General features: G+C 46.8%; 1 protein-coding gene across 10 annotated transcripts in view; it reads left to right on the top strand.

The window, feature by feature from the left end:
- Positions 1-19,781, top strand: part of LOC147021831 (uncharacterized) — a 329,285-nt gene that overhangs the window by 23,966 nt on the left and 285,538 nt on the right. For 2 of the 10 annotated variants that reach the window (XR_015060956.1, XR_015060957.1), the window contains exon 5: positions 10,800-15,285. The exons of 7 other annotated variants lie outside the window; for them this stretch is intronic. The gene's annotated coding sequence lies outside the window, so the exon portion shown is untranslated. Of the gene's footprint in view, positions 1-10,799; positions 15,286-19,781 lie in introns of those variants that run through there. One more of the 10 variants, XR_015060954.1, reaches the window with a different exon arrangement.

Here is a 19,781-nt window from a genome sequence, read left to right on the forward strand (position 1 = left end):
CTCAGCTCCTGCAACCATTTCTCATGTGTCGGATGTGTGAGATTGGCCCGAGCGAGCAACATCTGCTGCACTGAAAACTCCACTTCTAAACCTCCTGTCCCAATCATACACCTGCTGCAGCAATAAACATGTATCACCATATTGCATTTTCATTCGGCGATGGATTTCACTGGGATTTACACCCTCGTTTCCCAAGAAACAGATGACAGAACGTTGCTCCTCCCTGATACGTGCTTCGAAGGGAGCCACCATCTTGGAACTGCTCTACTGACATCATACGCTCAACGTTGCCAGATATAAATAGACAAACATGACTCTGACCCATAGATATAACATGTCGTCTAAAATTAAACACATTACATTCTCGAAATTATATCGCCATTTTAAGGTTACATGCCTGCCACCCCCAAAGGGCATCCAGCAGTTCATGTAAGGCAAAGTCAAAAGCTCTTACCAAGCAGAACATAAACAATGTGTAAGCATACCCTGCTAGTATGTGTATATGTGTATATATATATATATATATATATATATATATATATATATATATATATATATATATATATATATATATATATATATATATTGTTACGGTTCTAGGAACTCTATGCATACAAACATACAGTTGTCCCGAAGTCAGTTATTCCGTTATTTATATGTGGTGATAGAACCCTACCTTGTGTGTAGTGGGAAGACACTGGGGTGCGTTGCGATGTTTTTTTAGTTAGATTAATAAATCATTATATCCCATCCATGACGACCCAATGTACCCTCTACCTGCTCGCACCTTCATCTCGCTTGCTACTCTCGCATGGGCTGAACAAGCGCGTGTTTGCCTACTTGCCTAACCGGTGACTCGCTGTCCGAGGCAGAATATTTGTGTAGTACCTTTTTGGCGAGTCCGGAAGGGCGGAGTGGGCGGGCTTCCCGGTATGGCTGAAACCCTTCCAAGAAAGGGCGGCCCCATGGAAGCCCCTTCAAATCATGGTGAACAGTGACGTCAGCTTCACCAAGGCCCCTCCCCGCTGAGGGAGATCTAAAAATTACGACACCATTCATTCAGAGTGGTCTGGTGAGCTGGAAAGTGAGTCGTCTTGAGAGTGAGCTGGAAAGTGAGTCATCTTGAGTTGAGCGTTGGAGTGAGACAATTCGTCGGCTGATAGCGAAAGAAAGGAGGAAGGTCGTGGAGTGGTTGCACTCTTTGGGGGTCGCTCATTTCGAGTGTGAGAGAGCTGGGAAGACCTCGACCCGACCTTAACCGGGTCTCTCGTAGAGTCCTGTCTGCAGCCCTGATCCCCGCCTCGGAGTCCGCTCTACTCGACCCGGGCTCCTTCGCAGACACGGTCTCCACGCGTGTGGCCGTGGACCGAGCGAGCACGACCATTGTGACTGGTGCTGCACCACAGAGCATCCCTTCCCTCCAACGTTCAGGTACCCAAAATAACTGCGATCTCAGCTCACCTACCTCTCTGGCTGCAAAAGGTCCTTGGCCATACATCTGGGTTTATTTTCATCTGAGAGTGTGTCTCAGTGTGTGGCGCCATCTTCAAGTAGAATTGCATAAGTGTTTTTATTTGATCATTGTAAATATTGCCTGTATTATTCTCGCGACAAGTCTGTTCTTTGTCTCCCTTGTAAGTTGCTGTAAAATTGTCGCACTACATCTTTCTCTCATCTTCCCCTGCATAACATTCCCAATAAACCTGTTTCTTGTGCCACATATTTTTCCTCGCTTTATTGTAAATAAATAATTGTAGAAATGTTCCCAGTTCATTTTTGTCTTTTCCACCATTGGTCCAGCCTGGTCTTTATTCCCGATATTCTGTTCATTCCAGCCGGTACGTCGTTGGTAGTTCCGCTCGGCTGCATCCGATCCGGAAAGGTGGTTGGTAGAGTTGATAGTTGGTAGAGTGATCTGGATCGGGCAAGGTGTATCGTGGGTGTGGTTCCCCGGTAGTCAAAACTGCTTGGTTAATTAGGTAAATTGGTTCTAGACAAAAAGACCCAACACCATGCGGTTGAAATATTGGCGTCCATGGTCGGTTAAGCGACCAGCCGCCTCACGGAATTATCCGTGCCAGTTTGGTGTCAGGAGTTCGGATCTCGAACCCCTCCGCCTCCATAGAGAAATTTACAGGATTAGGACCAGGGGTATGCTTGGCAACCCCCCTCCTTCCTTTCCGAAAATTAAGAAAATTTCCCTTTCCCTCAGAAATTAAGAGCATCAGTAAAATTTTACTTAATTCTCTGTACGGACCATGGCGGACAAAGACGAGCTGGTACAGGTGGGTTCTGAAACATTTTTAGAGGAATCCTTGGCTCAGGACATAGCAATCCCCATGGGATCCACACCCGATCGCAGAGGATCGGCTTCATCAGGGCAACCGACAAGGCGGCAGTTTATGGAGATAATGGAGACGTTAACACGAGTGGATGAAGATATGCAAACACTGAGGAGTGATATGCAAAACATGGGTCGGAATTTTACAAATGGGATCGGGACTGAACGTGGGGAAATGGCCGAATCGAGGGGGAGTGTGGAGGACCGCGATGAGACGGGCAAGGTCGAGGTGACGAGTGACGTCACGATAATTAAGGGAGAAACCTGTAAACTCGGACAGGGGATGACGGAAATAATAAAATAGATGCAGGAATTAGAAGAGGTGGATGAATTGTACGAAATTAAAGAGGAGCTCACACACATAGAAGTGGTAGGGGACATTGGGGTTGAGCTTGTGGAATGTATTGGGACCCAGTGCGAAGGTCGGATTAACCTCCACAGGAACAAAGGGACACGATATGCCCCCTTGAGGCAGACCGTGACGAGGTGAGTCCGGTAAGACCGTACGAGGTGGAGCCGTTGCATGATGCGAAAGGGTACATGCCGAGCTTTGGGGGGGATAGAAACCCCGGGATATTTTGGGCTAACACGAGCCCCCAGTGTGATTGTCCAGGAGTTTGTGCAGACTGCGAGTAACATAGCATGTGTGAGTGCCCGTGAGGAAATGGGTCATGGACCGACCCAGACGGGAGTCGTGGGTCACGTAACGGACGGGGTTATTTCGGAAACCGAGCCGGCTCCGCGGGACGCCGCGTTCGAGATCCGTTCCGTATTTTGCGAACGGCCCAAGCACGTGTGTTTGCGTGATCGGCAGCCGCCGTTAAAACGCTCGGCGTCCGGTTCAAGACGAGAGCGCGGAGGGTAAAATGGAGGCGAATTGGGTCGAGTGAATTTGAAAAGCACGAGTCCCCATGTGAGCACGTGTGTGGGGCTCGATGTACTCCTCACTGCGAGTGCTGTGCGCGGAGCCTGTCCCGGGGATGACACTCCTGGGCCTGCCACTCCCGGGCCCGCCTGCGTTGCAAGCCTCATGGAGCGGTCCGTGTTCGAGTGACGTCATCGGCAGGAATCGCGCAGCACGAATACCAGGTGAGTCGCGCACGGTGACCCACATGGTGGATGGCTCGAAAGCGAGTGCTTGGTGCGATTTATGAGGCGATGTTAAGACCTTATGTATCGGCCAAACGAAGGGGACGAGCTTGCTGCAAACCGCCGCCCTGGAGCCGCAAGGCTCGTCGAGTCTTGCCACGAGTCCACGCGGCCCGGCCAGGATGTAGCGAACATCCTCGTCGGGGGCAAAGGAGAATTAGTTAGGGAAGGGTTTAGCATTAGTTAGACCGGCCTCATGGGGCATTATGAGTAGTCCTCCATGGGGCCTGGTAACTCGAGTTAGGGGAATTTTAGTTTAGAATTTAGAATGGATTGGAGACATGGACAGACACGGAACGTGTCGTGGGGACGGAGCTCAGCGGTAGAATTAAATGGAACGTACATTAGGATAAGGGATGACGGGGAGCATGAGCTTAGTAAGGGGAACGTAGTTAGTGTCAGTGTTGTTATGAAAATAAAACCGAGTGAATTTTTTTTTTTTTTAATATAAAGAGAAAGAAACATGATGAATGAACGTGGGTCAGCGGGCCCGAGTGTGAATAGAGTGAATGTGGAATGCACGGTGCGAACGAATGATTGGGGGGGAGGAGTGAATTCCACCCAAGGGAACTCGGGGTTAGTGTAATGTTAGTGGGTTAGTTAGGCCTAAGTCACATTTGCTCTACGGCGAGGATACGGCGGCCGTACGCCCTCTGAATTGACAGAAACGTGCGGCGGCCGCAGAGTTTCTCAGGTGGCCTCAGGGTGGCCCTATGCCGTTTGGCTATATTTTACAGGCCGTAGGGTCGCCGTGGAATTATAACGCGGAGTTTTAACTTTTTTCATTTCTACGTTCGCCGTAGCAATTCGACAAGCCGAAAAAAAAAAAACTGGTAAAAAAAAAAAAAATTAACCCATTCGTTACCGTCCGTCGCCGCACGTTTGGCTTAGGGCCCCCCTGCGGTCGCCTTGCGGTCGCTTGCGGCCTCCTTGCGTCTGCCTTGAAAATTCTATGGCCGCTGCAGGAACGCCCTAAGGTCACCTTGCGACATCAAATCAAAGACCGTACGGCAACCCCACGTTTTCGGTCTCCACAATTTATAAATATGCCATGCAGCTCCCCGAAAAATAAAAACATATGTGACTGCTACATTGTGCGACCGTGGAAATACTGCGGCCGTCGTATAATTGCTAATGGCCGTAGCTTTTGGAGAACCCACGCCCGCCGTGGCAAATGTGACTTCGGCCTAAATACGCCGTGCGGCTCCCTGAAAAATAAAATAAAAACATATGTGAATGCTACATTGTGTGACCGTGGAAATACTGCGGCCGCCGTATAATTGCTAGTGGCCGTAGATTTTGGAGACCCCACGGCCGCCGTGGCAAATGTGACCTAGGCCTTAAATTAATCAAAACGGATGTCGGTTTGTTGGTGTCGAACGAAGGCACGAAACCTTTTGAAGGGTGCGGGAGTCTATTGACCGGCTGGGAGCGTGGCTGTTGAAATGTGCGTACTGAGTAGAGGGCACCCTGGGCACTGAAGTAGTCGGCCAGAGTAGGCCATGGCTCCAAGGGACCGAGTTAGTGTAATGGGCACGGGTAGTCCACGGAAACGGTACTCGGGAACCAAAATGCCATGTGGGCATCGACGGGGACACTGCCAGGCTGGGCATTCCCCACGTTCATAAGGAGTAGGTAGGCTCGGAGACAGCCTCAGCGACCCGGGGGTGCCGAATTTCGAGTTCGGCAGATGGGTATCCCTGCCAATGGAGCCATGCTGCCCAGCCACAAAATTGTGCAAGGGCATGAGAGAAAATTTGCGGGCCAGGCCTAAATTAATAATGAACACCAACACAGGTGACGGGAATCATGGTTGCTGGAACCGATAGTTTAAAGAGATAGGCATGTTGAAAAACCCTGGGGATAGATTAACGTTTAATAAATGCTAGGATAGATAGGAAATGTGTACCCCTTCGCACCATCCATCCCTTCACTGTTTGTAGGCTGCTGGACTCACCTTGAAAATGCTGAAATCTGTGGGAGTTATTCTGAGGCTGCATTGGGCCTTGAGACAGATTCACTAGTCTCTTCCTCAATCCCCTAAAAAGGAATCTTAGGGATTGGGAGTAGATAGTTTGGACAGGTTAGCCTAACAAAGATGATAAGGGGGTTAGGGACACACGTAATTATAAAATTATATAAAATAATAAAAATAAAAAGTCTAAATTTTGTTGTTGTTGTAAGCTAATGGGGGTGGGTATGGACAAGGACGGGCATAGGCAATAGATTGGGGGAGACCGTAGGGTAGCTCCGAGCCCCTCTTCGGACCGGCCAACGCCACCACACTCCCTCCACAATCTCATGAGACCACACTGAGGCCGACCAGCTTCATATGCCGACCTGTTGCATCGCACGTTACCTGGTCTGCATTTGTCATGCCTTTTTGATGCCTTTGCCTTGACTCCATACCTGCCAATGCCTTTGTTTGCATCCCATGTCATTCAACCTCACCATGTGCTCCAGGACCATCTCTGAAAGTGTTTTGCAAAGACTGCCTGCCCTGCAGGCAGCCGCATTACCGGGGACTGCACTGAGCAGCCCGGATGTCTCCTTGTTACATAAAGGCCAGTTCAAATGGCCTGTGAAACGGCGTATGGCCTGCCGTGTTAGGGTGAGATGCCTCCAGCAGCCAGGAACGAAATGAAATAATAAAAAAGTAAAAAAAAAAAAATTCAGCGACAAACAAGGGACCATTGAAGGCCCTGAAGGCGCCCGATCGTCGATTCCCTGCTGTGCACTCATCCACGAATGTTGCCTTTATTGTGTTCTCTCCTCAAGTCACAGGTCCTGAGCCATGGGTAGTGTAAATTAGAATTGTTTTATTGTAGTGTAAATATATGTAAATTAGTTTATATATGTAAATTAGTGTAAATTAGAATAAATAATATTTCTAAATATTAGAAATGTATAGTCCTAACCCACCTGTTGTTTGTTTAGTGTAGTTAAGTTGTCTGAATGAGTCTGTTAGTTTAGTTACGCAACGCACTTGGTTATTTATTTTTGGGACATGTATTCAAATGTCACACTCAGGGATCCGTAGGTAAAACGTACTAAGGAAAACCTACACCTGCATGTCACACGGATGTTAAATGACTCTGGTCAAGTCTAGCAAAAGGGAGGGGGGTAGTGTTACGGTTCTCGGAACCGTATGCATACAAACATACAGTTGTCCCGAAGTCAGTTATTCCGTTAAGTATATCTGTTGATAGAACCCTACCTTGTAGTGGGAAGACAGTGGGGTGCATTGTGATGTTTTAAAAATTAAATTAATAAATCATTATATCCCATCCACGACGACCCATGGTACCCTCTGTCTACTCGCACCTTCATCTCGCTTGCTACTCTCGCATGGGCTGAACAAGCGCATGTTCGCCTAACCGGTGACTCGCTGTCCGAGGCAGAATCTTTGTGTAGTACCTTTTTGGCGAGTACGGACACACGGAGTGGGTGGGCTTCCTGGTATGGCCGAAACCCTGCCCAGAGAGGGCGGCCCCATGGAAGCCCCGTCCAATCACGGAGAACAGTGACTTCGACTTCACCAAGGCCCCTCCTCGCTGAGGGAGATCTATAAATTACGACACCATTCATTCAGAGTGGTCTGGTGAGCTGGAAAGTGAGTCGTCCTGTGAGTGAGCTGGAAAGTGAGTCGTCTTGAGTGGAGCGTTGGAGTGAGACAGTTCGGTGGCTGATAGGGAAAAAAAATGAGGAAGGTCGTGGAGTGGTTGCGCTCTTTGGGGGTCGCTCGTTTCGAGTGTGAGAGCTGGGAAGACCTCGACCCAACCTTGACCGGGTCTCTCATAGGGTCCTGTCTGCAGCCCTGATACCCGCCTCAGACTCCGCTCTACTCGACCCAGGCTCCTTCGCAGACACGGTCTCCATGCGTGCGGCCTTGGACCGAGCCGCACGAACATTGACTGGTGCCGGACCACGGAGCATCCATTCCCTCCAATGTTCAGGTAACCGAAAGAACTGCGATCTCAGCTCACCTACCTCTCTGGCTGCAAAAGGTCCTTGGCCATACATCTGGGTTTATTCTCGTCTGAGAGTGCGTCTGAGTGTGTGGTGCCATCTTTAAATAGAATTGCATAAGTGTTTTTGTTTGATCATTGCAAATCTTCCCTGTTTTATTCTCATGACAAGTCTGTTTTGTGTCTCCAATGTAAGTTGCTGTAAAATTGTCGCACTACATCTTTCTCTCATCTTCCCCTGCATAATAACATTCCCAATAAACCTGTTTCTTGTGCCACATATTTTTCCTCGCTTTATTATAAATAAATTATTGTAGAAATGTTCCCAGTTCGTTTTTGTCTTTTCCACGATTGGTCCAGCATGGTTCGGATCTGAGTTCCAGCCAGGTCTTTATTCCCGATATTCTTTTCATTCTAGCCTGTACGTCCTTGGTAGTTCCGCTCGGCTGCATCCGATCTTGAAAGGTGGTTGGTAGAGTGATCCGGATCGAGCAAGGCGTATCGAGGGCATGGTTCCCTGGTAGTCGAAACTGTGTGGTTAATTAGGTAAATTGGTTCTAAACAAAAAGACCCGACGCCATGTGGTTGAAATATTGGTGTCCACGGTTGGTTAAGCGACCCGCCGGCTCACGGAATTATCCGTGAGCGACGACCTACAATTCCGGGAGTCTGGTCGGAGACGACCTAACTTCCCCCACCTCGTGGTCGTTCTCGCCACCGGACCCTGGCCCGCAACTATATATATATATATATATATATATATATATATATATATATATATATATATATATATATATATATATATATATATATATATATATATATATATATATATATATATATATATATATATATATATACACACACATACATATCAGTGACCCTTGTATAACGTTTTTTTCATGACAGCATGGATTTAATTCAACAACAACAACCACGCTACATCAATCTGAGTAAGGCGTTCACTCGCAGCCAACACTTTTGTCATGCTTCGTCATTCTGAGTGTGTCGTTCATGCTCCATCATCCTGAGCGACTCGGTCGCGTTCCGTCATTCTGAGCGAGTCGTTCACTCACAGCGGCCAAAACTATGGCTGCAAATCGTGTAACAAATGGCATTGGAGATAATGACCATGTGAAAAAGAAATCAAGAAAGTCTCATTCATTGCAAGGAAAATTAAATGTTTTAGATCAGTTTCATAGAGGTGAGTGCAGTATTGATATCCAAAGAGAGATGGGTCTTCGTGATTCTACAGTGAGAACCATTCATGACAATCGTGATAAAATCCACAAGGGTGCTCAGACAACAATGAATCTCAGTGTTAGCAGAACTGCAAGATCTCGGCCTGATGATATTGAGAAGATGCTGACCACGTTGAAAGAGCATCAGAACCAACAGAACATACCCTTGTCTGGAATAGTCAATAAAGAGAAGGCGAGGAGTTTGTATGGTGATCTCACCAAAGATACCAATGATCCAGTGACTTTTGCTGCCAGTCATGGGTGGTTCAAGCATTTCAAGAGTTGCCATGCATTCCACAATGTCAAGTCGACTGGGGAAGCTGTTGCTGCAGGTCATGCTGCTGCCAAAATACTTCCAGCTGTATTCAAATCGGTGATTGCGGATAGATATTACATACCAAGCCAAATGTTTAACCTCAATGAAACTGGACTTTAATGGAAACACATGCCCAGCCACACTTCACCTCCATCAACTCTGGTCTGAGGCAGTGATTGAGTTCAGAGGTTTCACAGAGGATGAAGTCAGCAAAGTAAGTCAATAGATTGTGGACATGGCCTTGCAAGTGGGATTTGAGGAGGTTGACAAAGATGATATTGAGGATTTGCTTCTCTCACACAGGGAGGAGCTGAACAATGAAGATCTCCTGGCTCTGGAGGAACTACACATCACAATCAAGTCCTGAGGAGGTTGTGCCTGTAAAAACCCTCATGACGAAGGTCATGGCTAAAGGCTTCAAATTGGTCGATGAAGCCATGCCCATCTTTGATTAATGTGATCCTGACTGCATGAGAAGTTCCAAGGTGCAGAGGGAGATGGAGAATGTCCTGAAATGTTACAAGGAGGTCGACAAACATAAAATGATGGTTGCCACTCAAGTCTCCATTGTGAAGTTCTTCAAAAAACTCCCAAGCTAATCCCTTCAAAGGTTTTAATGTTCCCCGTTTGGAACATCACCCAGGTTTTTACATCTTAAATATTGTCCCGAAACAGGTTTTTGTGAGTGTTTTTACATCTGAAATATTGTGGGCCGGAGGCCAGTGGGACTTACCTTGCAACACCCCCCCCCCCCCCCTTTGCGACAATTTTTCACTGATACCACAGTGTTCATATATATCCCAAGTATCAGAAAAATATGTTCCCAGAAAAATAACTCATTTGCACTCTGCTTTATTAAGCTGTTTACATGGCAATCAATCAAAAATAGACTAATCTCACAAAGATCGGCAAAATGTCAATATCTCTGTCAAATATAAACATAAAATCACAAAATTGCTGTCAAATGAAAGCTTATACATTTACGTATTAAAATATGTTTTGTTTATGCCAATTAGCTCATCTTCATATTAATTGATTAATTAAATTTGATTTGGAGACAATAATTCCCACAAAAATTCAAGAATTTCCATTTTCTTTCCTTGCAATTACCACACATGTCAGTTGCCAGATACAAGCCAGGTTGGTGAATTTTTTTTTGTAATTTTTGAATTTTTTAAGGAGGTTAATTAGCATAAAATACAAAGCACAACGAATCATTTGAAAATCATGTTGAAACTAATTACCTGGGCCTGATATAATACATAACTGTGACTAATGATGGTTGTGGTGTTTAAACGACACATAACTTTTTTTGTTTGTGTAAAAGTAGTGAAAATAGTTGTAAATGCATTGATATGCTAATTAGGTTCTGCCATTTTGGAAATTTACATTTTGTAAATACCTCACCTTCCAGTACATGGACATTTGTAAATGAGGAGTCTACACCTATGTTTGGAGGGTCAATGAATAAAGTGAACAGATTTCCTTTGTTGTCAGAGATGTTGAATAGTCTTTATTGATGATATGTTAATTATAATCCCCGATCACCAGTAAGGGGGATGATGTTGTTATCGCTTTTTTACATGCATGTCTGTGTGTTGTCACTTTTCGCTTCCGTCGATGTAAATGTGAGGTTGTATGGCTCTATAGCCTGGAGGTGTAGGTATGCATGCTCTAATATCATAATCTACAGCTTGACATTGCTCCTTCTAGTTGTGATTGTATAATTCTTATTGTCATATACAACAATACATTGAATAACCAATTTGATTTGTTTCTTGCAGACATAGTGCGTTGATGGCCAAATTTGTTGCACGGAGATGAAACCTCAGAAGAGAAAGCAGGAACAGACTGATGTCAGTCCAAAAAGAGACAGATATGTATCCTGCATTGTGAAGGAGCAAAGACTGATGGATTCACCTCTTTGTCAGACTTGATGCTTAAGTTGGAACAGTTCACTTGTGTCATGTATGGCAAGAGTCAATTTCAGGAAGTGGATGAAGTAAGGGTGCTCATGATAAGGGAGAAGTGTGGGGACAAGCCTCTGGACGCAGGCCGCAACATTGACCTTGGGAAACTACCTCCATGTAGAAAGTGCTTGGAGCAGCACATCCGAAGAGCTAATTATCAAGCAGCTGTTTGGAAACGTTCTCATATCGCAGATCCCAATATACCAGATGACATGCAGGAACATGGCTGGACATACGCAGATGGTGTTATGGAGCCACTCTGGATATCAGGCGATATTCTACCCAAGAAGTCGATTGGTTCACTGCAGGAGGGATTGGAAGAATACAGTGATGATGAGGATGATGACGAGCCATGCGAATGTGAAGATTGTGTGGACTTGGACATTGAATAGAATGATGGCCAATGAAGGACATAGCAAGCAAGCATCAGGCTCAGAATCTGCGAACTAAGGACACTTCTTCTCTATATGACTGATAGTTAATCGAAACAGCGTGATTATCAACTGGTTGAGATTGTCAAACTCAGATGTGTGCTACGAAGTTTGCTAAGACTCCAACAGATTGCAGATCATCTACTCATAGTTTTTGCCATTGTATCGATCTAATTTATAGCAGAGTGCACATGCAGACAAACAATGTGAAGATAAACCATATGTCAGATCTGGTGTGTGGCTCGTAGGCTTTCAAACATCTGGTAACTCTGGAAGAAAGGGGATACAGTAAATGTTATTCGATTAATATTTTTATATCCGAATGCATTCAAAGTGTGAGATGTTCAATAACTGTACTCAGATGGACCAGATGAATACATTTTTGCTGTATATGCTCTCCTTTAGCCGCAACTAATTACACATCAGTTTAACTTTTGTGCCTACAGGATGGTCACTATTTCCAGCCTCTGGTAGAGATACATTATGATATAATGACATCCACTCACCTTACACCACTGCATTTTAAAATATTTGATTTAACTTCAAGGCCCAATCTTATCAAAATATTGTTGCGAATTCGCGCCCGCCGGCGTGCGATCGGCCACGTAACTCGAATCGCGGCACGTCGCCCACCGAACAGACAATTCAGTCGTGACCCTCTCGGAACAACGCTGGGAGCTAGTCACGGGTGGGTCTTTCGACCTCGCCACAATCGTGCCAATCGGCCATCCGCGTAGGATAGGGTTGTTCGCCAAGCTCGACCTACCTAAGTACCTACGCGGATGGTTAATCGGGCGATCGTACATCGCCACAGGTCGACTTCGAACACGAACCGCTTAAGCGGTTCGTTCCGTACTGCAGAGATAACCGAGCAGAGTTATCGTCAACCTCGACGGTTCAGATTAGTTACCGGGAACTTACACCCACTACCAATCTCTTACGCGATGCAGGATGGAGAGTCAATAAAAACAAAGGAGACGAAGCAGAGCGGGAACAGTTCAACAAGCAAGCATTTTATTGCGCGACACACGGACACAAAGCAAGCACGTATATTCGGTCACAGTAATAATAATAAAAGGCACATATTCAAGCACAGAAAGAAACAGTAAAAATATATACTACCGACTACGAGTGACACACGGCAACACTTACGCAGTTTTACTTAACAGACAGCACCACCACAAGCATTTACACAAAAAGCAAAGGAAAAAGAAAGCCACCCTCATAGGCGAGGAGGCAGACAGGTCCGTAGACCAAATGGACGTGGATCCTGGAGGATCGGCCAGGTCCACGAGACCGGGGAGTACTTACCCGCGTCCTCGTGACGCGATGGCGGGCAAGCCGCAATGTTCGCGCCGCTGCACCCCGACTTTGTTCCCTGGCGTGGTCGGCGAGTCCTCTCCGGCGTGCTCTGCGCGAGCGTTCTTGTTGGCACCACGTTTAGGGTGGGGAGGAACGGGGGCCCCCTCGGCACTATCTCAGCGCGAGTGGGGGGAGGGAATCGTTGATGCTCAGGGAGAGGGGTATGGCTGGCTGGCCTGGATCCCGCGACGAGTCGAGCGACCCCCACACCGCAACCTCGTCGCCGTCCGCCGTCTTCCCTGTAACTCCTCCGCAACTTCTCTCCAAGCTCAACTTCACCCTCTTATAGTTCCACACTCCCGCCCCACTCAGCTCCACCAGTTCCACTCTCTCCGCCGCCCGAGTCACCTTGCGCTCGTATCTTTATAGGTCTCAGGAGGAGCCGATATGCAAATATGCGGATCAAAACGCGATTGCAGGCGGGGCCACGCCACCCTATGTACAGCCATTGGTCGGGCAAAAAGGGGCGTGAACCTCCCTTGATCCGCATATTTGCATAAAGGGACTTCACATACACGCACTTGGAGGCGGGGCCAAGCCGCCTCGCGTTCGCCCATTGGACGGGGGGGGGGGGAAGTGGGCGTGAAGCATTTTGGATCCGAATTTCTCCCTCGGAAAGGCCGCCATTCGCGCTCGCGGCTCTGTGCGTTTGGCACCAATCGCCGAACGGGCCCGAGACAGCCCGCGTTCAGTGTTCACAGCTGGTGCGGTTGTTGGTTGTGAAGGAGAAAGGCGAAGGTGGTGAAGGGTTTTCTGTGGTGGTTTGATGGTTATGGTGTCGTTTGGGAATGGAGATGAAGCGATGTTTGTGGGATGGAGTTGTGAAGGTAATGGTAGTGGCTGTTTGCGTTGTTGGTGACTTTATGGTCGAAAATAACAATAGAGAAAGAAAAAAAGTGCTAACTCAAAGCGTCGCAGCCCGGATGAATCACATAAATTCCCTCTATACAACGGGTGTGGACTAACTACACATGGACTGATCGAGATATCTCACCTGAGGACTCTTTATGGTGTAATGTGAATTTCCACAACCGTAACAATATGTAGTCATGATGCTTACGTGAAACTCAAAATGGAGGACACATCGCTCCGTGCATTATGTTCATAGGGAAAAAAGATATACAGGAAATTCATTGTTCTATGATTTTTGCATGTAATTAAGCTATCCAAACATTATTCTACATCTCTGACAACAAAGGAAATATGTTCACCTTATTCCTTGACCCTCCAAACATATGTGTAGATTCCTCATTTACAAATTTCCATGCACCAGAAGTTGAGATATTTACGAAAATGACAATTTCCATAATCGCGGATCCTAATTAGCATATCAATGCATTTAAAATTATTTCCACTACTTTTACTCAAACAGAAAATAGTTATGTTTCCCTAAAATACCAACAGACATCATAAGTCACAGTTATGTATTATATCAGGCCCAGGCAATTAATTCTCTTGATTAATCTGATTTTGCATGATTTTCGAACGATTCATTGTGCTTTGTATTTTATGCTAATTAGCCTACTTAAAAAAAATTCAAAACTTTTAATATATTTTTTCCAACCTGGCTTGAATCTGGCAACACTTAAGTAATGTTTTTTTGACAAAAAACTGACATGTGCAGTAATTACAAGGAAAGAAAATGGAAATTCTTGCATTTTTGTGGGAATTATTGTCTTTAAGTCAAATTTAATTAATACACAAGTGAGCTAATTAGCATAAACAAAATTATTTTAATACAGAAATGTATAAGCTTTAATTTGACACCAATTTTTTGATTTTATGTTTATATTTGACAGAGATATTGACATTTTGCCGATCTTTGTGAGATTCGTCTATTTTTGATTGGTTACCATGGAAACAGCTTAATAAAGCATAGTGCGAATGAGTTATTTTTCTGGGAACATCTTTTTTCTGATACTTGGGATATATATGAACACTGTGGTATCAGTGAAAAATTGTCGCGGGAGGGGGGTGCAAGTAGGTCCCACTGGCCCCCGGCCTATTGCCCCTATAACATGGTTCTCACTGGAAAATCAAGAAGTCCCACGTGTCTCTCTCTCTCTCTCTCTCTCTGGATATCAATGCTGCACTCACCTCTATCAAACTGATCTCAAACTTTTCATTTCACCTCCAAAGAATGAGACTTTCTTGAATTCTTCTTCACGTGATGATTATCTGTAATGCTAGTTGTTGCATGCTTTGCAGCCATAGTTTATGCCTTCATTGAGTGAACGACTCACTCAGAATGACTGAGTGCGACCGACTCGCTCAGGATTATGGAGTAGGAACAACTCCCACAGCATGATGGAGCACAAATGACTCGCTCAGAATGACGAAGTGCAAACGACTTGCACAGGATGATGGAGCACAGCAAAATTGTCGGTTGTGAGTTAACTACTCACTCTGATTGACTCAAGTAGCACGGTTGTTGTTGGTGTCGGAGAATTAAATCTGAGATGTTGTGAAAACATGCTATACAAGGGTCACCCATATACTATAACAAAGGCAGATGGTTGTTCTTTGCGGATTATGCGGTTTACAGGTGTGAGACATAATACATGGTGATGCTCACCATAACAGTCAGGAGGTGTGTCTGATGCATAAACGATGAATGTGGTCATCATTGGTTATATATTGGTTGGATGGCTTGCATTAGCGAGAGCAATTGTCTGGGTGGCAGACGGATGGTTCTTTGTGGATTATGCGGTTTTACCATGTGAGACATTAGCCGCGGTGATGCTCACCATCACAGTCAGGAGGTGCATCTGATATAACAAGGAGGTCCATACGTACATACACTTTAGCAGCCAGAAAGTTGGAATATGTATATATATATATATATATATATATATATATATATATATATATATATATATATATATATATATATATATATATATATATATATATATATATATATATATATATATATATATATTTCTTCTTCTTTCGGCTGCTCCTGTTAGGGGTCGCCACAGCGGATCATCTGTATTATCCGCATAATGATTTGGCACATGTTTTACGCCGGATGCCCTTCCTGATGCAACCCTGGTCACTTCTTACGACACAGGGATATGGTACACCTATTCTAACCGGGGCATACACCGGGCCAAGTACAACTAGTACTCATTTCGCCGACCTCGGAGCGATGGCAGGCTGAGTCAACCCTCTGGTGTTTTCGACTTGATATATATATATATATATATATATATATATATATATATATATATATATATATATATATATATATATATATATATATATATACATACATATACATATATTAATTCAGTGTCCCAACAGGGCTTGAACTCAGGACCTTTTGAGTCCCAAGCCACTGCCCGAACCACTGCGCCAACACCAGGCATATATATATATATATATATATATATATATATATATATATATATATATATATATATATATATATATATATATATATATATATATATATATATATATATATATATATATATATATATATATATATATATATATATATATTGTTGCGAATTCGCGCCCACCAGCGTGTGAGCGGCCACGTAACTCGAATCGCGGAACGTCGCCCACCGGACGGACAATTCTGTCGTGACCCTCTCGGACTAACGACGGGAACTAGTCATGGGTGGGCCTTTCGGCCTCACCACGATCGTGCCAATCGGCCCCCCGGGTGGGATAGGGTTGTTCGCCAAATTCGACCTACCTAAGTACCCACACGGAGGGTAGACCGGGCGATCGCACCTCGCCGCAGGTCGACCCCGGACACGGGCCACTCTAAGCGACCCGTTCCGTACTATCGGGATAACCGAGCGGTGTTATCGTCAACCTCGACGGTTCCGATTAATTATCGGGCGTATTTAGCCCATTACCAACCCTTTACGTTAAGTAAGATGGAGACTCAATTAAAGAAAAGACGAAGCGAAATGGGAAAAACAGTTCAACATAAGGCACATTTATTCCACGGCACACGGAAAGCACACATATACAATTACAACAATTATGCACCAAAAGCAATTGCAACAAAAGAAACACAACAATGCAGAGATACTACCGACTACGCGAGCACAGGGCAACACTTACACAGTTTTACTTTACAGACGGCGCCGACAACACATATACTCAAAAGCAAAAGAAAAGGGCCACCCTCAACGACAAGGGGACAGACGGGCCTGTGGGCGCGAGAGTGGGTGGAGCCTACCCGTCTTGTGATGAGCCCCAAATGTGGTGGCGGTGCCCCGACTCCGCGCTCCTCCGCGGGTTTCGTTGGCACTGCTTGGAATGGGGTGGGAACGGGGCCCCCTTTCCGCACTATCTCAGCGCGGGGGGGGGGGTGAAGGGGGGAATTGTTGATGCTCTGGGGAAAGAGGATAGCTGGCTTGCTTGGGTCCCGCGACGAGCGACTTCACTGCGACCTCGACCACGCTCCCGGCTTCCCCTCTCTGCAGCTCCCCGACAGACTCCGACTTCGACAGACTGACTCTCCTCCAGACCCGTCGACTGCTGCTGCCACACTCCGCCGCCGCCACACCTCTCCAACTCGCCCGAGCCCAAAAATTGACTGAATTCGCCCCGCGCTCGGCGCTTTATAGTACGGCAGGAGAACCAATATGCAAATTTCTGGATCAGAATGAGCTCGGTGGCGGAGCCACACTCGCCCATTGGACGGACGAAAAGTGGGCGTGAACCTCCCCTGATCCTCGAATTTGCACATATCGATTCTACTCCGACGCGCCTGGAGGCGGGGCCAAATCGCCCCGTGCTTGCTGATAGGACGGATCAGAAGTGGGCGTGTATCATTCCTGATCCGACTTCTCCTCGGAAAGGCTGCTTTTTGCACCCGCTGCTCGGCGCGCGTCCTGTAAGAGTCCAGGACAGCCTGATGCTGGGTGCCCACAAGCGGTGCGGGAATGGCCGCAGAAGGAGAGGCGAAGGTGGTGGAGGGTCTAAAGTGGCGGTCCCTGGCCACGGTGACGCTTGGAATGGCGGTGATGCGATGGTTGCAGGATGGTGTGCTGTGAGGGTAAAGGTCGTGGCTGTTGGCGTTGTTGTTGTTGTGAAGCGGCGTTGCGGTTGGTAGTTGTTATGTGATGGCGATTGAGACGTGGTTGGTTCAAAATAAAAACACAACGGAAAAACGGCTATCTTAAAGGGTCGCAACCCGAATGAATCACATTTATTCCCTCGAAACAACGGGTTTGGGGCTAACTACACATGTACTTACAGAGATATCTCACCTACGGGACCTGAATGGTGGTTTGCTAATTTCCTCAACCACAACACTACCCCCTCCCCTTTTTACAGACTCGTCCCGAGTCGTCAAATTTTTGTGTGCCATCATGTGTAGTTCTCCCCTCATACGTTTTACCTACGGATCCCTGAGTGCGACATTCATGGTATTCATGTCCCCAAAATAAATAACCTGAGGGCTGAGTAACTAACTAAACAAACCCACTCACACAGACGACTTAAATAAAATTGCCGGCGCTAAGACAGACATGCCGGGGGCGCACTCATATGTACAGTACATCTTAACCTTAACTTACAAATTTTACACTAAACCATGGCCCAGGATCAATGGACTCTGCAAAAAGAAAGCAGTTACCAGGGAGCCAGGCTGCTCACATGCAGTCTCTTGCTCAAGCAATGAAGGTGACAGGGAACGTGGCCGGCTGCTCACACGCAGTCCGAGGCCTTCCCTTTTGAAAATGAACCCAGTGAACCACAACGGTGCATGGGCTGCACAAACGCAGTCTCCTGGTGTGGCTGCCCGCAAGGCAGTCCCTGCAGAACACTGAACGGGCACTGACGCAAGCAACAAAACGGTACACGGGCTGCACAAACGCAGTCTCCATGCCAGCTCAAGTGGCACATGCAATGAACACAACGGATGGATGGATGGATGGATGAATGGATGGATGCAAACACGGTGCACCGGCCGCCACTGCAGGCCCGTGTTGTAGCTGCCAACAGGGCAGTTCTTGCAGCTTGCAAACTGTTGCTTTGATCCTGGCGCACATGGAAATGAACAGGGGGGGGGGGGCAAAGCAAAATTGAACGGGGCTGGTGAACATGGGCCGTGGGCATGGCATGGCAAAGGTGAGCAGGCAAACACAGCCTGCAGAACCAGGCCGCTGCAGGCAAACACAGCCGGCAGATGAACTGGCCGGCTCAGGCCTTGAAGCACAGCAGCTGCAGACGATCCGGCCGGCACAGGCCTTGCAGCACAGCAGCTGCAGACGAAGTGGGCCGGCACAGGCCTTGCAGCAAAACAACAGCTGCCGATGAAGTGGGCCGGCCTTTGCCTTGCAGGGGAGGTTGGTGGAGGGAGTGCGGTGGTGCTGGCCACTCGGAAGGCGGGCTCGGACCTACCCTACGATCTCCCTCCCAACCTATCGTCTTTGCCTGTCACTGTCCATACCCACTCCCTTAATTTGTAAAACCCAATTTAGCCCCAACTTATTTTTTGGTTGTTTTTATTTTTACTTCCCCACTATAAATCGTCCCCTAACCCCCTTTATCGTCCTTGTTCGGCTAACCTATCCTGTCACCTAGCCTACTCCCAACCCCTACGTTCCCTTCCCGGAGGGGAATAAGGGAGAGCTAGCGTCCTGTGTCGAGGCCCAACGAAGCCTCAGAATGGCCTCCCCAGAGTTCAACGATCTTAACCCAAAGTGGGTCCAGCGGCCCACAACGAGAGCGAGGGGATGGATGGTGCGGAGGGGTACACTTCCTATCTACCCTAACCATTTAACTGTTAAACTACCCCGGGGCTTTCAACAAGCGCCTCGCGCTTAAACTATTGGTTCTAACAACCCAGATTCCCGTCGCCTGTGTTGGTGTCCTCACAATTTCGGGCCTCGCCCCCCAATTTTCTTCCCGTGCCCTCACACGGTCTCATGGCTGGGACGCGTGGCTCCCCTTGGCAGGCACGACCCTCTGCCGATTCCCCTACGATGGCACCCCCGGGCACTACACTGCCTCCGAGCTTACCAGCTCCCTA

The sequence above is a fragment of the Eptatretus burgeri genome, chromosome 8 (assembly GCF_056783735.1).
Source record: "Eptatretus burgeri isolate ZD-2024b chromosome 8, Ebu_testis_v1, whole genome shotgun sequence".
NCBI classification, from domain to species: Eukaryota; Metazoa; Chordata; class Myxini; order Myxiniformes; family Myxinidae; genus Eptatretus; species Eptatretus burgeri.